Source organism: Hypanus sabinus, chromosome 3, assembly GCF_030144855.1.
Source record: "Hypanus sabinus isolate sHypSab1 chromosome 3, sHypSab1.hap1, whole genome shotgun sequence".
In the NCBI taxonomy this organism is placed as follows: domain Eukaryota; kingdom Metazoa; phylum Chordata; class Chondrichthyes; order Myliobatiformes; family Dasyatidae; genus Hypanus; species Hypanus sabinus.
Genome location: NC_082708.1, coordinates 168,401,155 through 168,418,799, shown reverse-complemented (window position 1 = coordinate 168,418,799; position 17,645 = coordinate 168,401,155). Strand labels below are relative to the sequence as shown.

Below are 17,645 nucleotides of genomic sequence, written 5' to 3'. Positions count from 1 at the left end.
TTCTCCATTCTGCAGTTTGGTCTGGACAATAACTGAACCTCTTGTCCATATTTGCATGGTTTTCTGCTTTAATGAGCAGGTGTACAGATGTATTTAATAAAATGGCCACTGAGAGTGTACGTTGAATGAAAAAGATAGGAGGGATTTGGAGTTTGAGGTTCATAAAACACCACTAAATAGATTAGGGCATAAAATAGGATGATTTCCTGTGCTGGATTAAACACTGAACACAAAATTCCAAGTGTGATGTAACCAGGGTCTTATAGAGCTTCAGCATAACCTCACAGCTCTTGAACTCAGTTCTCCTACTAATGAAGACCAACACACTATACACCTCCGAACAACCTTATCAACCAGTTTCTTCAAATGTTTCATCTATTGTTCTCGTGCTCTTAGGTGCTCGGTGGATTCGACAGATCCCAGCAATAGCTGCAAGAATTACACTTGTTTACTGTAATTTTCGTTATATTACTATTGGTAAAGGATCACTTTTAGGGTGGATAAGAGGAGGAAGAGAAGGCCACATGCTCTGGAGGAGATGAAAGGCAGACTTATCAGAACACAGCTGATTATTTCCAAAAACAAGCAACCACCAAAACTTTAACTCACACAACTATTTGCTTCCATTCCCATGAGTCCTTCTTCTTCATAGAAATATGACATTCAGCTACCTAATTTACTTAGTCCATGAACTTGCATATGTACAGAGAAAGAAACTTTGCTTGCCGGCTTCATCAAAGAATTTCAACATTCTATTTGAATAGCTTCTAAATTATAAACTCAAAATACTGATCACTAATGCTCACTGCATCACAGAGCAGTGCAATACAGAATAAGTGGAGCTAAGTAGATAATAGCTTCAATGAGCTTTTGACAACTGATTGAAAAGAATATCTAATTAGATTTGGTCCATTGAAACTCTCCTTTGTCCTAGTGCATTTTCAATTTCTAATGAATAGATGTTTCCAGCTGAGACCCTTCATCAGCACTGTCCATTTCCCTCCATAGATGCTGCCTGACTTGCTGGGTTCCTCCGGCATTTTGCGTGTGTTGCTCAAGATTTCCAGCATCTGTGGAATCTCTTGCATTGGTGTGGGAAGAGAACCTGCTATCACTGATTTTCTAGCCACGGCTGGTACAGATCAAATAAACTTAAGGGAGTTTGTCTTGGACGGGTGGTTGACTGATCAGAAGTACTGGAGGAGGATGGAGAAGTCAGTGGTGCATTTTGAGGAAATGGCCAAGATTTTCCAAACACTTAGCCTTTTCTCAATCAGCTCCTTCTATCTCTCCCAGATTAAAAGATCACCATGCTTGCAAAATCAGAATATTAGTGGCTCTTCTCCAGTTGGTCCTGATCTGTATACAGCTGCTTATTTCTAAGAAGAGAGCAAAGTGGTAAAAGAATCGGACAACACAAGAAAGGATATTGGTCCATGGTGATTAGAGTGCCTCCTGAAATAATTTTATATGCAGTAATTTCCCCTCTTGCTTTCCAGAATCAGAATCAGAATCAGGTTTAATATCACCAGCATATGTCGTGAAATTTGTTGCTTTTGTGGCAGTAGTACTTTGCAATACATAATAATAAAAGACTGTGAATTGAATGTATATAACTGATATATATCGATTACATATATTTAACTGTGAAATATATGTATAAAATAGTTAAATTAAATAGATAATGCAAAAATGTAAATAAAAAAGTAGTGTGCAAGTGTTCATGGGTTCAATGTCTATTCAGAAGTTGGATGACATTGGGGAAGAAGTTGTTCCTGAATTGTTGAGTGTGTGCTTTAGGCTTCTGTACTTCCTTTGTGATGGTAGCAATGTGAACAAAGCATGGACCTGGGTGGTTGGGGTCCTTAATGATGGATGCTGCCTTTTTGAGGCACCGCTCCTTGAAGATGTTCTGGATACTACAAAGGCAAGTGCCCATGATGGAGCTGACTAAGTTTATAACTCTGCAGCTTATTTCGATCCTGTGCAGTAGCCCCACCCCCTCCAAAACCAGAAGGTGATGCAGCCAGTTAGTATGCTCTCCGTGGTACACTCGTAGAATTTTTCGAGTGTCCTTGGTGACATACCAAATCTCCACTAACTCCAAATGAAATATAGCTGCTGTCATGCCTTCTTTGTAGCTGCATCAATATGTTGTGTCCAGGTTAGACCCTCAGAGATATTGATATGCAGGAACTTGAAATTGCTCACTCTTCCCACTTCTGGTCCTTCTTTGAAGGTTGGTGTGTGTTCCTTCGTTTTATTCTTCCTGAAACTCACACTCAGTTCTTTGATCTTACTGACATTGAGTGCAAAGGTTGTTGCTGCAATACCACTCAACTAGCTGACAAATCTCACTCCTGTACGCTGCCTTGTCACCATTTGAAATTCTGACAATAGTTGTATCATCAGCAAATCTATAGATGGCATTTGAGCTGTGCCTATACAGACAGATATGGATGTAGAGAGACAAAGCAGTGGGCTAAGCACAGATCCCTGAGGAACGCCAGTGTTGATTGTCAGCGAGATGGAAGCCCTATCTCTGATCCACACAAATTATGGTCTTCTGGTTACATTGCAGAGGACGGTATAGAGGCCTGGGTTCTGGAGCTTCTCAATCAGAACTGTCCGGATGATTGCGCTAAGAACTTTCAGTTCTTGTCTTTTCTTGTCAGTTTTACGTGCCTTTGATGCCATTCATTACGATACTGTCAAGTGTGGCAACGCTTCAAAGATAACATCAAAAAGAGCCTGAAGAAATTCAACATCGCATCTAAAAGCTGGGAAGACATTGCACTTAGTAGATACAGCTGGAGGAAATCTGTTCAAGAAGGAGCTGTGCTACATAAGAACGATCTCCGCTGTGCCTCAGAGAATAAGTGGCAGCTGTGAAAAGGAGAGACTGAACAGCCAGAGAACCCAGCCTCTAACCACAGCCCCCACTTACTCTTGCCCACGCTGCTCCAGAATGTGTAGATCCTGGACCAGCCTCGACAGTCATCTGAATTCTATTTCAAGTTCAAGTTCAAGGTTAATTGTCATTCAACCATGCACATGTATACAGCTAAACGTAACAGCATTCCTCCAGGGCCAAGTTGCAAAACACAGCACACAGCACATATAGTTACCGTAACACATACAGTCACAAGACAATATTAGCACAAGTCCCTGAGTGGCATGGTCTGAAGATTGATGGAGCATGGGACGTTGCTCTGGAGCCATGTTTCTTCAAGAACAAGTGCACAGCAGTTCCTCATCTCATGCTGGTTCAGCAATGAAGGCAATCCAGGGGAGAATACTGGAGAGCAGCAGCGATGAGAGTGGCCAGCCCCGACCCAACACAGATTCCACCTGCTGTGCCCCTGCTCTCTCCCATACCACCTCTGGTGTTCCTCCCCTGGGTGGCTGTAACAGGCATGCAGGCCTGCTCCACACAACAACTGAAGCCATGCAGCTTCCCCACCGTCGATCTTGTCAGTGAACCAATGAACCAAATTTTATATTACCAACGTCCAATGGGATCTTGCACTCACAAGAATAACGTCAAAGGCACACACTTGTACCATTTGGACCCAGAGAGGCTGTTGCAACTAAACACAATCAGAATCAGAATCAGGTTTAATGTCACTGATGGATTGTCATGAAATTTGTTTGTTCAGCATCTTACAGGAAGTTTCACCATTAATAGATAATCCCTTAGAAGAACATTATACTTGACTTGAATGATGATACTACTACGACTAGTAATATGACTTAAGGACAAAATTGTCACAGAGATGTTTGTAAAAATGGAATCTGTTCATTATCCATAATACCACTTCCCAGATCTTTCTCTATAGTCATGGCAATTTTTTACCTTTCACGATAAATATCCTTTTCTTTTGTTGGTTAAGGAACCTGGCTGATCCACAAGCATCAAACCCCTCTGTTCATCCTAGGATTATATGCTTCCAGAAATAGCTTCCCTTTAAAACATTTTTAATAATCCCTCATGGCCAATTATTGTGAATTTATACAGGGTTTTGTCATTAATAAAGCCAATTATGTGTTCTTTATAGGGAAAGCCTGTGGGGGACTACTTTTTATATGAAATTAGGTTTATTGGCTTTATTTGTCACATGTACATCAAAACAAACAGTGAAATGTGTTGTTTTGAATCAGACTGCTTTCTCTTGCCTGAACCTTTCTTGTTTGGTCCACACACACTTTTTAGATGCTGTTCAGCACTTCACTAGCTATAGTAGTCTCCATGTTCTTTGTATGTGCCGTACCTGGTTCATATTCATCTCGTTGTTTCAGTCAACAAAAGGTTACTAAAGTACAATTCACATGTACAACAAACATGACAAACAAAGGACTTTTCAGTCCTGCACAGGAGGCAATGACACGGAATGTAAGAAACCAATCAATGACCTGGCATAGGAAATAGAAAATTCACAAAACTGCTGCCAAAACGAAAAATGAAATTATTATACACTGCTTGAACTTGTGGTCTATGGAAGCCTGTTAATGACTCATATTTCTATTATTCGCTACATTATACTGGTGGAACAGAGAGGGGTGGGGGAGAGAGGGAGAGAAAGAGAGAGAGAGGGAGAGAGAGAGAAAGAGAGTTCAAGGTTATCTGCTAATTTGCTTTTCACGCAAAATTGCCTCTTCTAAATGACTTTTGGTGTATGTTGTAATTTGAATACATTGATTTACATGTCTGCATTAGCATTAATTCACCTCACAATTATATATTAGAAAATCACTTTATTACAGTCCTGTGTTCCACTCATTCAAGCTGTTAAATGACTCCCCAGAGACTTGATAGAGCCTTCTGTTTGCTCTCAGCAATCTTGCACAAACACCAATTAAAATTTATGAATATTACCCATGGGTAAAATTGACATGTTTGCTTGTAAAACTGCAGATCCTTGCTGTACTCAAGGCAATAAGCAATGAAGGCTTTTTACTGCAGTTTTGAGATGCATTGAGATTTACTGAAGCTTTTCATTAGGATGCGTGCTTAAGGAGCCTAGGAGCTTGAAGCAGACAAGAACTAAACCTGGTAAAATCAGAAATCAAGGTTGTCTAATGACAAGGTTAGTACGATCAATTATGGAAGAGCGGAAGAGAATTGTGAATTGAAATCAGAAGACAGGCTGAAGTTTGAGTCAGGTTTGGATGATGTAGGCACATGAGCATGTTTATATATCAGAGCAGCAAGGAAGTTTGAGGGGAGCCTCCACTTGAATCCATTGATGAAGAAGACAAGTGCTACTATGGGCCAAGATATACATAAAACATGAAAAAATCTGTAGATGCTGGAAATCCAAAGCAACACACTCACAAATTATTGGAGGAACTCAACTGGTCAGGCAGCAGCTATGGAAATGAATAAACAGTCAACGTTACAGGCCAAGACCCTTCTTCAGTTCTGGGAAGGAAGGGGGAAGAGTGGAGGGGAAGGAGTTTAGCTAGAAGGTGATTGGTGAAGCCAGGTGGGTGGGAAAGATAAAGGGCTGGCGAGGAAGAAATCTGATAGGAGAGGAGAATGGATAGGAGAAAGGAAGGGATCCTAGGGGAGGTGAGAGAGGTAAGACGCCAGAGCAGGGATGAGAAGAAGAGGGAAAGGGGGGGGGCGGGAGAATGTTTTTACTGGAAGAAATCGGTATTTATGCCATCAGGTTGGAGGTCACCCAGACAGAATATAAAGTGTTAGAAATAGAGAAACATCAAAAACCTACAGCACGATACTGGCCATTCGGTTCATTGCTGTGCCGAACATGTACTTACTTTAGAAATTACCTAGGGTTACCCATAGCCCTCTATTTTTTTAAGCTCCATGTACCTATCCAAGAGTCTCTTAAAAGACCCTATCGTATCCGCCTCCACCACCATCACCAGCAGCCCATTCCACGCACTCACCACTCTCTGCGTAAAAAACTTACCCCTGACATCTCCTCTGTACCTACTTCCAAGCACCTTAAAACTGTGCCCTCTCGTGCTAACCATTTCAGCCCTGGGAAAAAGCATCTGATTATCCACATGATCAATGCCTCTCATTATCTTATACACCTCTGCCAAGTCACCTCTCATCCTACGTTGCTCCAAGGAGAAAAGGCCAAGTTCACTCAACCTGTTCTCGCAAGACATGCTCCCCAATCCAGGCAACATCCTTGTAAATCTCCTCTGCACCCTTTCTGTGGTTTCCACATCCTTCCTGTAGTGAGGTGACCAGAACTGAGCACAGTACTCCAAGTGGGGTCTGACCAGGGCCCTATATAGCTGTAACATTACCTTTTGGCTCTTAAATTCAATCCCATGGTTGACGAAGGCCAATGCACCATATGCCTTCTTAACCACTGAGTCAACCACTGAGTCCTATGGACTCAGACCCCTTGATCCCTCTGATCCTCCACACTGCCAAGAGTTTTACCATTAACGCTATATTCTGCTATGGTATTTCACCTACCAAAATGAACCACCTCACACCTATGGGTTGAACTCCATCTGCCACTTTTCAGTGCAGTTTTGTATCCTATTGATGTCCTGCTGTAACCTCTGACAGCCCTCCACACTATCCACAACATCACAACCTATGTGTCATCAGCAAATTTACTAACCCATCCCTCCACTTCCTCATCGAGGTTATTTATAAAAATCACAAAGAGTAAGGGTCCCAAAACAGATCCCTGAGGCACACCACAGGTCACCAACCTTCCTGTAGAATATGACCTGTCTAAAACCACCCTTTGCCTTCTGTGGGCAAGCCAATTCTGGATCCATAAAACAAGGTTCCCTTGGATCCCATGCCTCCTTACCTTCTCAATAAGCCTTGTATCGGGTACCTTATCAAATGCCTTGCTGAAATCCATATACACTACATCTACTGCTCTACCTTCTTCAATGTGTTTAGTCATATCCTTAAAAAATTCGATCAGGCTCATAAAGCATGACCTGCCTTTAACAAAACCATGCTGACTATTCCTAATCATATTTTGCCTCTTCAAATGTTCATAGATCCTGCCTCTCAAGATCTTTTCCATCAGCTTACCAACCACTGAAGTAAGACTCACTGGTCTATAATTTCCTGGGCTATCTCTACTCCCTTTCTTGAATAAGGGAACAAAATCTGCAACCCTCCAATCCTCTGGTACTTCTCTCATCACTATTGATAATTCAAAGATCATTGCCAGAGGCTCAACAATCTCCTCCTTCACCTCCAACAGGAGCCTGGAGTATACCTTGTCCGGTCCCAGAGACTTATCCAACTTGATGCTTTCCAAAAGCTCAGCACACTCTTTCTCTTAATGTCCATATGCTCAACCTTTTCAATCCGCAGTAAGTCATCCCTACAATTGCCAAGATCTTTTTCTGTAGTGAATACTGAAGCAAAGTATTCATTAAGTACCTCCACTATCTCCTCCAGTTCCATACACACTTTTTCACAGTCACACTTGATTGGTCCTATTCTCTCACGTCTTATCCTCTTGCTCTTCACATACTTGTAGAATGCCTGGGGTTTTCTTTAAGCCTGCTCACTAAGGCAGGGGTCACCAACCTTTTTTGCACCGCGGATCAGCGGATGGGGGGGGGGTGTTAATCACGACTGGAATATAGGTGATAAGTCAACTATAAGTCACTTATAAGTGGCTAATACACTCAATTTTGTTTCTAAAAGGTTTCATCTAGTGAATTTAATATTAAACACACAACGCATATTTTCCTTGCATAAATACAGTTAAGTCAATTATAACTCACTTATAAGTCAATAGCATCATAGCATTTTAAGTAATGTTTGGATATTAAACACAGTGCATATTTTCCTCATATGAACATATAAAATCATTGCAACACACCAGTGAGAGGACAAGGTAAGGGCTGGAGGTCCCCGTGCCGGGGCCGTGGCGGTCACAGTCTGGAGAGATCGACCGACTGAACAAGGAGGAGTGCGACAGGGCATGTGCCCGCCACACCCCCCTTGTAGGTAGGTAGGATCTGTCGGCTGACAAAAGTTTGGTTCGAGGGATGACTTTCAGTGGATCGCAGTGAGGTAGCTGCTCTACTACTTACAAAACCCTGAGCCCAAATTAGGTCATCTGCGAATACTTTAGCACCCGGTTCCCCACGAACATTCGGTGTGTTAAACGGGTTTAGAGGCAGCGCCCATCTGTCTACGCTCCAGGCCAGTATCAATCACACTTCTTGCCGGCTGTGCGGGGCAGCAGATTACCCGAGGCCAACCAGTGAGCCCTGGCATGAGGGTATCACTGAGTTTAGGCGACTGATGACCTCGTGTGCATTCAAGTTCAACAGTGGGCGTGACGGAATGAGGAAAGGTGCAGCTGACTCATATAGTTTTATATCCCCAAATCATATTGTTTCGTTGGAGCCTGGTAGCACATGCTTTGAGGCCCGGTACCAGTCTGCGTCCCGGTGGTTTGGGACCACTGCACTAGGGCCTTCTCATGGCCCCTTCTGGCTCTCCTCATTTCATTCTTAAGCTACTTCCTGCTAGCCTTATAATCTTCTAGATCTCTATCATACCTAGTTTTTTAAACCTTTTGTAAACTTTTCTTCTTGACTAGATTTTCAACAGCCTTTGTACACTATGGTTCCAGTATCTTACTATCATTTCCCTATCTTACTGGAACATACCTATGCAGAACACCACGCAAATATCCCCTGAACATTTGCCACATTTCTGCCATACATTTTCCTGAGAACATCTGTTCCCAGTTTATGCTTCAAAGTTCCTGTCTGGTAGCTTCATATTTCCCCTTACTCCAATTAAACATTTTCCTAACTTGTCCGTTCCTATCCCTCTCCAATGCTATGGTAAAGGAGATAGAATTGTGATCACTATTTCCAAAATGCTCTTCCACTGAGAGATCTGACATCTGACCAGGTTCATTTCCCAATACCAAATCAAGTACTGCTTCTCCTCTTGTAGGCTTATCTACATATTGTGTCAAGAAATATTCCTGAACACATCTAACAAACTCCATCCCATCTAAACCCCTTGCTCTAGGGCGATGCCAATCAATATTTGGGAAATTAAAATCTCCCACCATGACAACCCTGTTATTATTACACTTTTCCAGAATTTGTCTCCCTATCTGTTCCTCGATGTCTCTGTTACTATTAGGTGGTCTATAAAAAACACCCAATAGAGTTATTGGCCCCTTCCTGTTTCTAACATTCACCCACTGAGACACAGTAGACAATCCCTCCATAACTTCCTTTTCTGCAGCCATGACACTATCTCTGATCAGCAGTGCCACGCCCCATCTCTTTTGCACCCCCTCCCTGTCCTTTCTGAAACATCTAAAGCCTGACACTCTAAGTAACCATTCCTGCCCCTGAGCCATCCAAGTCTCTGTAATGGCCACAACATCATAGCTGCAAGTATTGATCCATGCTTGAAACTCATCCACTTTATTCATAATACTCCTCGCATTAAAATTGACACGTCTCAAACTATCGGTCTGAGTGTATCCCTTCTCTATCACCTGCTTGTCATCCCTCTCTCACTGTCTCCAAGCTTTCTCTATTTGTGAGCCAGCCGCCCCTTCCTCTGTCTCTTCAGTTCGGTTCCCACTCCGCAGCAATGCTAGTTTAAAAACCTCCACAATAGCCTTATCGAATCTCCCTGCCAGGATATTGGTCCCCATCGCACTCAAGTGCAACCCGTCCTTTTTGTACAGGTCACACCTGCCCCAGAAGAGGACCCAATGATCCAGAGATCTGAATCCCTGCCCACTGTTCCAATCCCTCAGCCCCACATTCATCCTCCACCTCACTCTACTCCTATACTCACTGTCGCGCGGCATAGGCAGCAATCTCGAGATTACTGCCTTTGCAGTCCTGCTTTCCAACTTCCTTCCTAACTCCCCGTAGTCTGTCTTCAGGACCTCTTCCCTTTTCCTACCTATGTCATTGGTACCATGACCTCCGGCTGTTCTCCCTCCCACTTCAGGATATCTTGGATGCGATCAGAAACCTCCCGGACCCTGGGACCTGGGAGGCAAACTATCATCCACGTTTCTTTCCTGCGTCCACAGAATCACCTGTCTGAATCCCTAACTATAGAGTCCCCTATTACTGCTGCCTTCTTCCTTTCTCCACCCTTCTGAGCCACAGGGCCAGACTGTGCCAGAAGCACGGCCACTGTTGCTTCCCCCAAATAGACTGTCCCCCGAACAGTACTCAAGTAGGAATACTTACTGTTAATGGGGACAGCCACAGGGATACTCTCTGGTACCTGACCCCTGCCCTTTCCTCAGCTGACTGTTATCCACTTATCTGTCTCCAAAGGTCCTAGTGTGAAGGTCATTGAGCTGCATCTCCAGTTCCTTAAGGAGTTGTAGCTCGATACACCTGAAGCAGATGTGGCCGAGGAGGCTGGGAGTCTCCCAGACTTCCCACATCTGACACCGAGCACAGAACACTGGGAGAAGTGTTACTTCTCCACCCTGAGGGTGACCTCATCTTGGCACAAGAGGAGGCCTTGGACTGACCGTTCGGAATGGGAATGGGAATTGAAATTAGAATGTTTAGCCACTGGGAAATTCCGCTTTAAGTGGATGGAGAGGAGGTGCTCAACGAAGCAATTCCCCAGTGTATGACGGGTGTCAGCAATGTAGAGGAGGCCACATCAGGAACACCAGACACAATAGGCAGGTTTGCAGTTGAAGTGCTGTCTCTCCTGGAAGGACTGTTTGGGATCCTGAATGGAGGTGAGAGGGGAGGTGAATGGCCATTTATATAAAGTTACACATAACCCTGGTCTTTCAGAAGCATAGGGGTTAGTGGACCAATAGTCTGGGAGATGGTCTAGTGACCCAGAGATGTTCAATTTACATCAGGATTGCTGAGGAATTAAAGATTAGAATTTAGAACTATGCACACAAGGACAAGTCCTTTGGACCATAATGTCTGTACTGAACATGGTGCCAGATTAAACCAGATCGTTTCTGCCTGAAAATGATCCATATCCCTCCGTTCCCTGCATATTTGTGTGTCTGTCTAAAATGCCACTATCATATCTGCTTCCACCACCACACCTGGCCACCTGTTCCAGACACCTGCTGCTCTTTGTCGAAAAAAAACTTGCTCCGCGCATATCCTTTAAACACTTCACCTCTCACCTTAAACACTGGCCCTTTAATTTCTACCCTGAGGAAAGGATCCTATCCGTCTACCGTCTCAGAATTTCTAAACTTCTATCTGGCCTCCCCTCATCCAACACTCCAGAGAAAATGTCCCAACCCTCTCCTAATTTCCCAGACCCTCTAATCCAGGCAGCATAGTGGTAAACCTTTCCTGTACCCTTTCCAAAACCTCCACATCCTAGATTCCAGACTTTAACCATTTGGAAAGCTTGTGATCAGCAAGATATCAGAAACTGGAGGTTAGTGGCCAGATATGAGCAAGCCTGCAAGTTCAGGCCAGAGTTGAATCTGAGAGCTTGGGGCCAAGGACTGAAGGCCCGGACATGGCCTGCATCTTGGAGTTGCAGGCGTGTGCTGGAGAGGGTGGGAAAGGGGCCTGTGTATTGCTGTGGTCTTGTTTCGTTCACTTGTTGCTGTGCTGCTGGTGTTGTGTTGTTGTGTCGGTGCGCTGAGCATTGCTAGCTGGCACTGGATTGTGTGGCTGCTCCCTTAACATCCTTTGGCATGGTGGTTGTTGAAGCAAACGGCGCAAATCACTGGATGTTTCGATGTACATGCGATAATTAAATCTGAATCCGAGATGAGCATGACACTGTCTAATTATTATTAAAGGCCCAACTGGGGCCTTTTGAAGCCTGATATGAAGGTAATTGATTCTTGGGAAGCCATTCAGTTGTCAAGAGAGTGGCTCATCTCCAGTGTCTCAAGGAATGTTGTCAAAGGGGTAATAAAAGCTGCTCTTGTTAATTTTGTCCACAGCCTGAAAATAAATCCGGAGGACCATTGACCAGACATAACCAACAAAGCAGAGATGAAGATTAGAGATTTGACTACAAAGAGAAGACCCTACTATACATCCTGACGATATATATCCTGACGAAGGGTCTCGGCCCGAAACGTCGACAGTGCTTCTCCTTATAGATGCTGCCTGGCCTGCTGTGTTCCACCAGCATTTTGTGTGTGTTGTTGTTTGAATTTCCAGTGTCTGCAGACTTCCTCGTGTTTACCCTACTATACAATGTATCTCTTTATCATACTCAATATTAGTAATGCTTTTTAAAGATAATGATTAGCTTTATTGGACACATGTACTGTATATTGAAACGTATAGTTGTTGTTTCATAGGGCAAGTGTTTTTCTCTTCACACTTCTGATTGGTTGTTGTCAAGCGACTCCTCCAGCTCGTTGCCACATTGACGAACCACGGCAGAACCATCTCGGATCTTTGTGTGAGAGCATGTCTGGAGCAGGTGGAGAACGTCCTGGGTTGGGACACCACCGGGGCAAGCTGGGGTTTGCCGGGTGCCCCTTCGGTGTAGGGCTTGTGTCACTTTGGCATGTCGACTTCTGAACTGCATCAAATAAAATCAGAGAGGATTGTGCTGGGCAGCCCACAAGGGTTAGCACATTTCTGGCGCCAACTCATTGACTCTGGCCATACGTCTCTGGAATGTGGGAGGAAACTGGAGCACTTGGAGGTAGCCCACGCATTCACGGGGGAGAACAGACAAAGTCCTCACAGACAGTGGCAGCAATCAAACCTCTATCTTACAGCTGGTGCTAACTGCCACGCTACCACGTTAGAGAAGAAGTAAACTTTAATTAAACTTTTGCACAGCGGCTGAAGAACACTTCTTCCGATCTGTTGATGCACGAGACTGCGGATGCTGGAATCGGGGGTAAAAGACAACCTGCCTGAGGAACTCGGTGGGTAGCGCTATTGCAGAAGCTCGAACCAAAACTGACAAATCACCTCCTCCCTTAGATGCTTCTCGAGCTATTGAGTCCCTCTTTGCTTTCTGCTTTGACATTTTATTACTTATTGATTTTATTATCGTCACATGCACCAAGGTGCAATGACAAACTTGGTTTTGCAAGCCATGGGGGACTGCAGTTGCCAGTGTTCAGCTTGATGGAGCTGGAGATGTTGCTGCCAGCACCGACTGTCTGTGGTCTCTCCGTCAAGAAGTCATAGTAGTTATAGAGGGAGGTGTTGAGACCCACAAGGACAGTTTCTCTACCAGCTTCTGAGGAATGATTGCATAGAATGCCAAACAGAAGTCGAATGAACAGCCTCCATGTGGGACGGGACGGAGTGGAGGGCAGATGCTCTTGCACCTTTGGTGAACCGATTTGGATAATATGCAAACTGGTTGGGGTCCAATATAATGAGAGGGCAGGATATAAAGCAGTTCAGATCCAGCCACACAAAGCACTTCAGTAATATTGAGATAGTGGCACTAGACAGTAGTGATTAAGGCAGGTTAACATTGGCCTCTTGGGCACTTCACTTGAAGCCTGTAGGGACAGTGGGCTGTTTCAGTAAGATGTTAAAGATATCCATGAGAGCATCTGCTAGCTGGTCTGCACAATCTTTTAGCCCCTGATGGTATGTTGTCTGGCCCCACAGCTCTGCGTGGGTTGACCCTGACTAGGGCCTTCCTCACATTAGCTGCAACCAGACTCTTCGGGGGAGGAGGCCTTCCTCACCGGCACATCGTTTAGTGCATCAAACCAAAAACTTCCAACCTGTCAGGAAGTGAGGCATCGCTGAGCTTAATGCACAGTGTGGTCTTTTAGTCCGTTATGGTCCGAATGCCCTGCCACATTCGCTGTGTGTCCCTGGTGTCACAGAAGTGGCTGTAGATTCTCTGTGGGCAGTCACGTTTTGCCTTCCTGATGACACGGGAATGCACGGTGCTTGCTGACCTGAGAACCATCTTATCCCCCGACCTGAAGGCCGTATCCTGCTCCTGTAGCAGTGGGTGGACCTCTGGTGTCATCCATGGCTCCCAATTGGAGATAGATTTAATGATAGAGACGTCCTTGATGCACTTCGCCATTTAGCCAGTCACGAATCCTGTATATTCATTGATGTTTATATAACGATCTTAGGTAGCTGCCTCCCAGGATGCCTAAGACTTGAAAGCAAATGCCAATCGCTTCAATTTAGGGAAACTAATGATATCCTATCATTGGAATATCTTATGGCAGGTAATTTAGCAAGGTATGTTCCAGTCTGGACCTAGGACTAGTGAGAGACCCTATGAAGTCCATTGACAGTGATTTCAAGATTTGTTTCGAGTTGAAAACTATTTATAATTTGTGAGACAATGCAATTTCATTATTGCAAAGGCACACAGGAAATAATGTGCAGATGTAGAGCCCCTGGTAGTTTCCTGTTTTGCATCTGTTTAAGTTTACCCATTGTAACCACAAAATAATTTAGAGTAATATGTTAGAAGAAATTAAAACAGTACCAGTTTGATTCTGATTTACTTCATAGGATTGCAGATGTTATTGGAGTAGTTTTAAGCTAACCTGCTGATGGGGTATAAGGGATAAGATTAGACTGGCCATCTGCTGTACACCTTCAATGATTTTATTTTTGCACTTCAATAACTTCAAATGAAATATAATCAGACTAGTTGTAGATAGAGGGACTGACCAAATCCTGCTGGATTAAGATGGGATCCTGCAATACAGAGTGAGGTTATGTAGCCTAACATCACTTTGCCAGTTCCTGTCTTATAATCAGCCCCTTGATCTGATGAAATTCCATCCCCTTGAAATCTTTTCTGATCTAAATTGATGAAGGAGATTTACTTTACTGCCCTTTTCCATCTGAAATATCACATTCTTTTCAAATAATTCCCATTTCTCTGTCTCCTTGGGAATTAGGCTTGGGAAATTGGGGCTGCACTGGAATGTAGTGGTTAGCACAGCGCTTTACAGGACTGATGACCCGGGTTCAATTTCTGCCACTGCCTGTAAGGATTTTGCATGTTCTCTTGGTGACCACATAGGTTTCCTCTGGGTGCTCTGGTTTCCTCCCACAGTCCAAAGACATACCGGCTCATAGGTTAATTGGTCATTGTAAATTGTACTGTGATTAGGCTAGGATTACATTGGGGCATTGGTGGGTGGACCAGCCTGAAGGGCAGGAAGGGCCTATTCCATGTTACATCTCAATAAATAAATACATTTGTATTAGCCAAGTACAAGTAGGACTAATGTGGGCTGGCTGGTGGTGTAGTGGCATCAGTACTAGATTTCAAGGCAGATGGTTCTGAGTTCAAACCCGTTGGGCAGCAGCAGTATCTGTGCAGAAGAAAGGCCTGGTGATCTACTTCCATATCTTGTCATGAAACCCCTCTGGTCCATGAAGTCACGAAGAGTCGGACTCAACTTAACAACTGAACAACACCAAAGGACCAATTCATCACAGTCTTAGAAGTGGAAAACAGGTTAGCTGGGTCAGGCCAGGCAAAATGTCATGACAGGCTTGATGTAGAAATAGGCTTTCCAGCCCAGTTGATACATGGAGGTGCTTATCTTCAATGTGAGTTTAGCAATTGGATCACCTGCTTTTCAAGAGCCGACACTGAGGTTTTGCATCAGTTGTAAAGTGGAGCCAACCACTTCCATAGCTATTGACAGTAATGTGTCTGACCTTCTCACAGTGGTGCCTGGGTTGACTCACCTGCTGACTCACTGTTGGAGAATGAGTATAACTGGTGGCTCATTCCCTTACACACACGTACACTTGGCACCAACAACCATAGGCAAACCTTTCCTCTAATAACCTGCTGGCCATGTACAGCTCTTCAAGGTCATGGAAGAGTTGATATTATTACTCATATAACACTTACTTCCATCTACACAGACATGAAACGAGTGCCAATCAATTCTACCACCAGGTTTCAGCCCTCTGCATAAAATACACACAGTGACCACTTTGTTAGATACACCTGTAATGAAAATAGCAAATCAGAAAATCATGTGGCAGTGACTCAATGCCTAAAAGCATGCAGACAAGGTCCAGAGAATTAGTTGTTGTTCAGACCAAACATTAGAATGGGGAAGAAATGTGATCTAAGTGACTTCGATGGCGGAATGATTGTTGGTACCAGACGGGGTGGTTTGAATATCTCCAAAACTGCTGATCTTCTGGGATTTTCAAGCATCAGTCTCTAGAGTTTACAGAGAATGGTGCAAAAAATCCAAAAAAAAAACATGCAGTGAGTAGCAGTTCTGAGGGTGAAAACACCTTGTTAAAGAGAGAGGTGGGAAGTCAACAGCCAGACTGACTCATGCTGACAGGGAAGGCCGTTGTAACTCAAACAACCACGCTTGTAATGGTGGTGTGCACTCTGAATGCACAACATATTGAACACTGAAGTGGACCGGTACAGAAGCAGAAGACCACAAGCATACACTCAGTGACCATTTTATTAGGTACGGGAGGTACTGAAATACAACGGCCACTGAGTGTATATTTTTCTATGGGGATCTTCACAGTGGTGAAGATGTAAACAGTGGTGAACAGATCACCATGATGTATCTTATGAGGACATAGATTCTCTTTATGAATTGGCACTTTGTCTGGGAATTGTCAGATCCTGGCATCTCATAGTCTTCTCCCACCACTCTCTTGTTATGGTGGGTCTTCGTCCTCCTGTAATATATAAAATTGACGAGTCTCTCGTTGTATGAATGTGGGAGTTGTCTCCCTCTCACCTACAATTTCTGTATCCTTCACAGTCTGTGAAGCTGTTTCAGCAGAGGAAAGGTTGTTGCTGCCAGTGTATGTGTGTGTGAGGGAAGTAGCTTTCAGTGGAGGTCATACAGAAAAATGTCAGGGTAGGCACAGAATTTTTTGTTTGAAATAGCTCAGGTCCTGGTTTACAACTCATTTCTAGTTACATCTACCCTCTTTCAAATATCCTTATGACCAATTTTGCATTACTTTGAAGAGATCTGATTTTGCATTGTGTTAAATTCAAACAAAAGCGGGTGAAATCCAAGCACTTATTTACTGACATACAGAGCAGAATATGACCTTCTGATTCTTCGAGCCGCGCAGCCTAGCGACCCCTGATCATAGGGCAATTTACAATGACCGATTAACCTACTAACTGGTACGTCTTTGGACTGTAGGAGGAAACCAGAGCACCCGGAGTAAACTCGCACAGTGATGGGGGGAACGTACAAACTCCTTACAGGCAGCAGCAGGAATTCTGGGCAATAACTTTAACCACTTTGACCTTCTGTGCCCCCCTGTCATTTCAGTCCAATTTTCATTATTTATTTATTTCATTATTATTTATTTTATTTATTGGTGGTGTTGTAGATCGTGTAGAGGATTGTCAAAGATTGCAGAGAGACATTGATAGGATGCAGAAGTGGACTGAGAAGTGGCAGATGGAGTTCAACCGGGAGAAGTGTGAGGTGGTACACTTTGGAAGGACAAACTCCAAGGCAGAATACTAAGTAAATGGCAGGATACTTGGTAGTGTGGAGGAGCAGAGGGATCTGGGGGTACATGTCCACAGATCCCTGAAAGTTGCCTTACAGGTAGATAGGGTGGTTAAGAAAGCTTATGGGGTATTAGCTTTCATAAGTCGAGAGATAGAGTTTAAGAGTCACGGGGTAACGATACAGCTCTATAAAACTCTGGTTAGACCACACTTGGAGTACTGT

General features: G+C 43.9%; 1 protein-coding gene across 1 annotated transcript in view; it reads left to right on the top strand.

Moving 5' to 3' along the window:
- Nucleotides 1-17,645, top strand: part of LOC132391881 (nuclear factor 7, ovary-like) — a 156,314-nt gene that overhangs the window by 11,225 nt on the left and 127,444 nt on the right. The window lies entirely within an intron of this gene.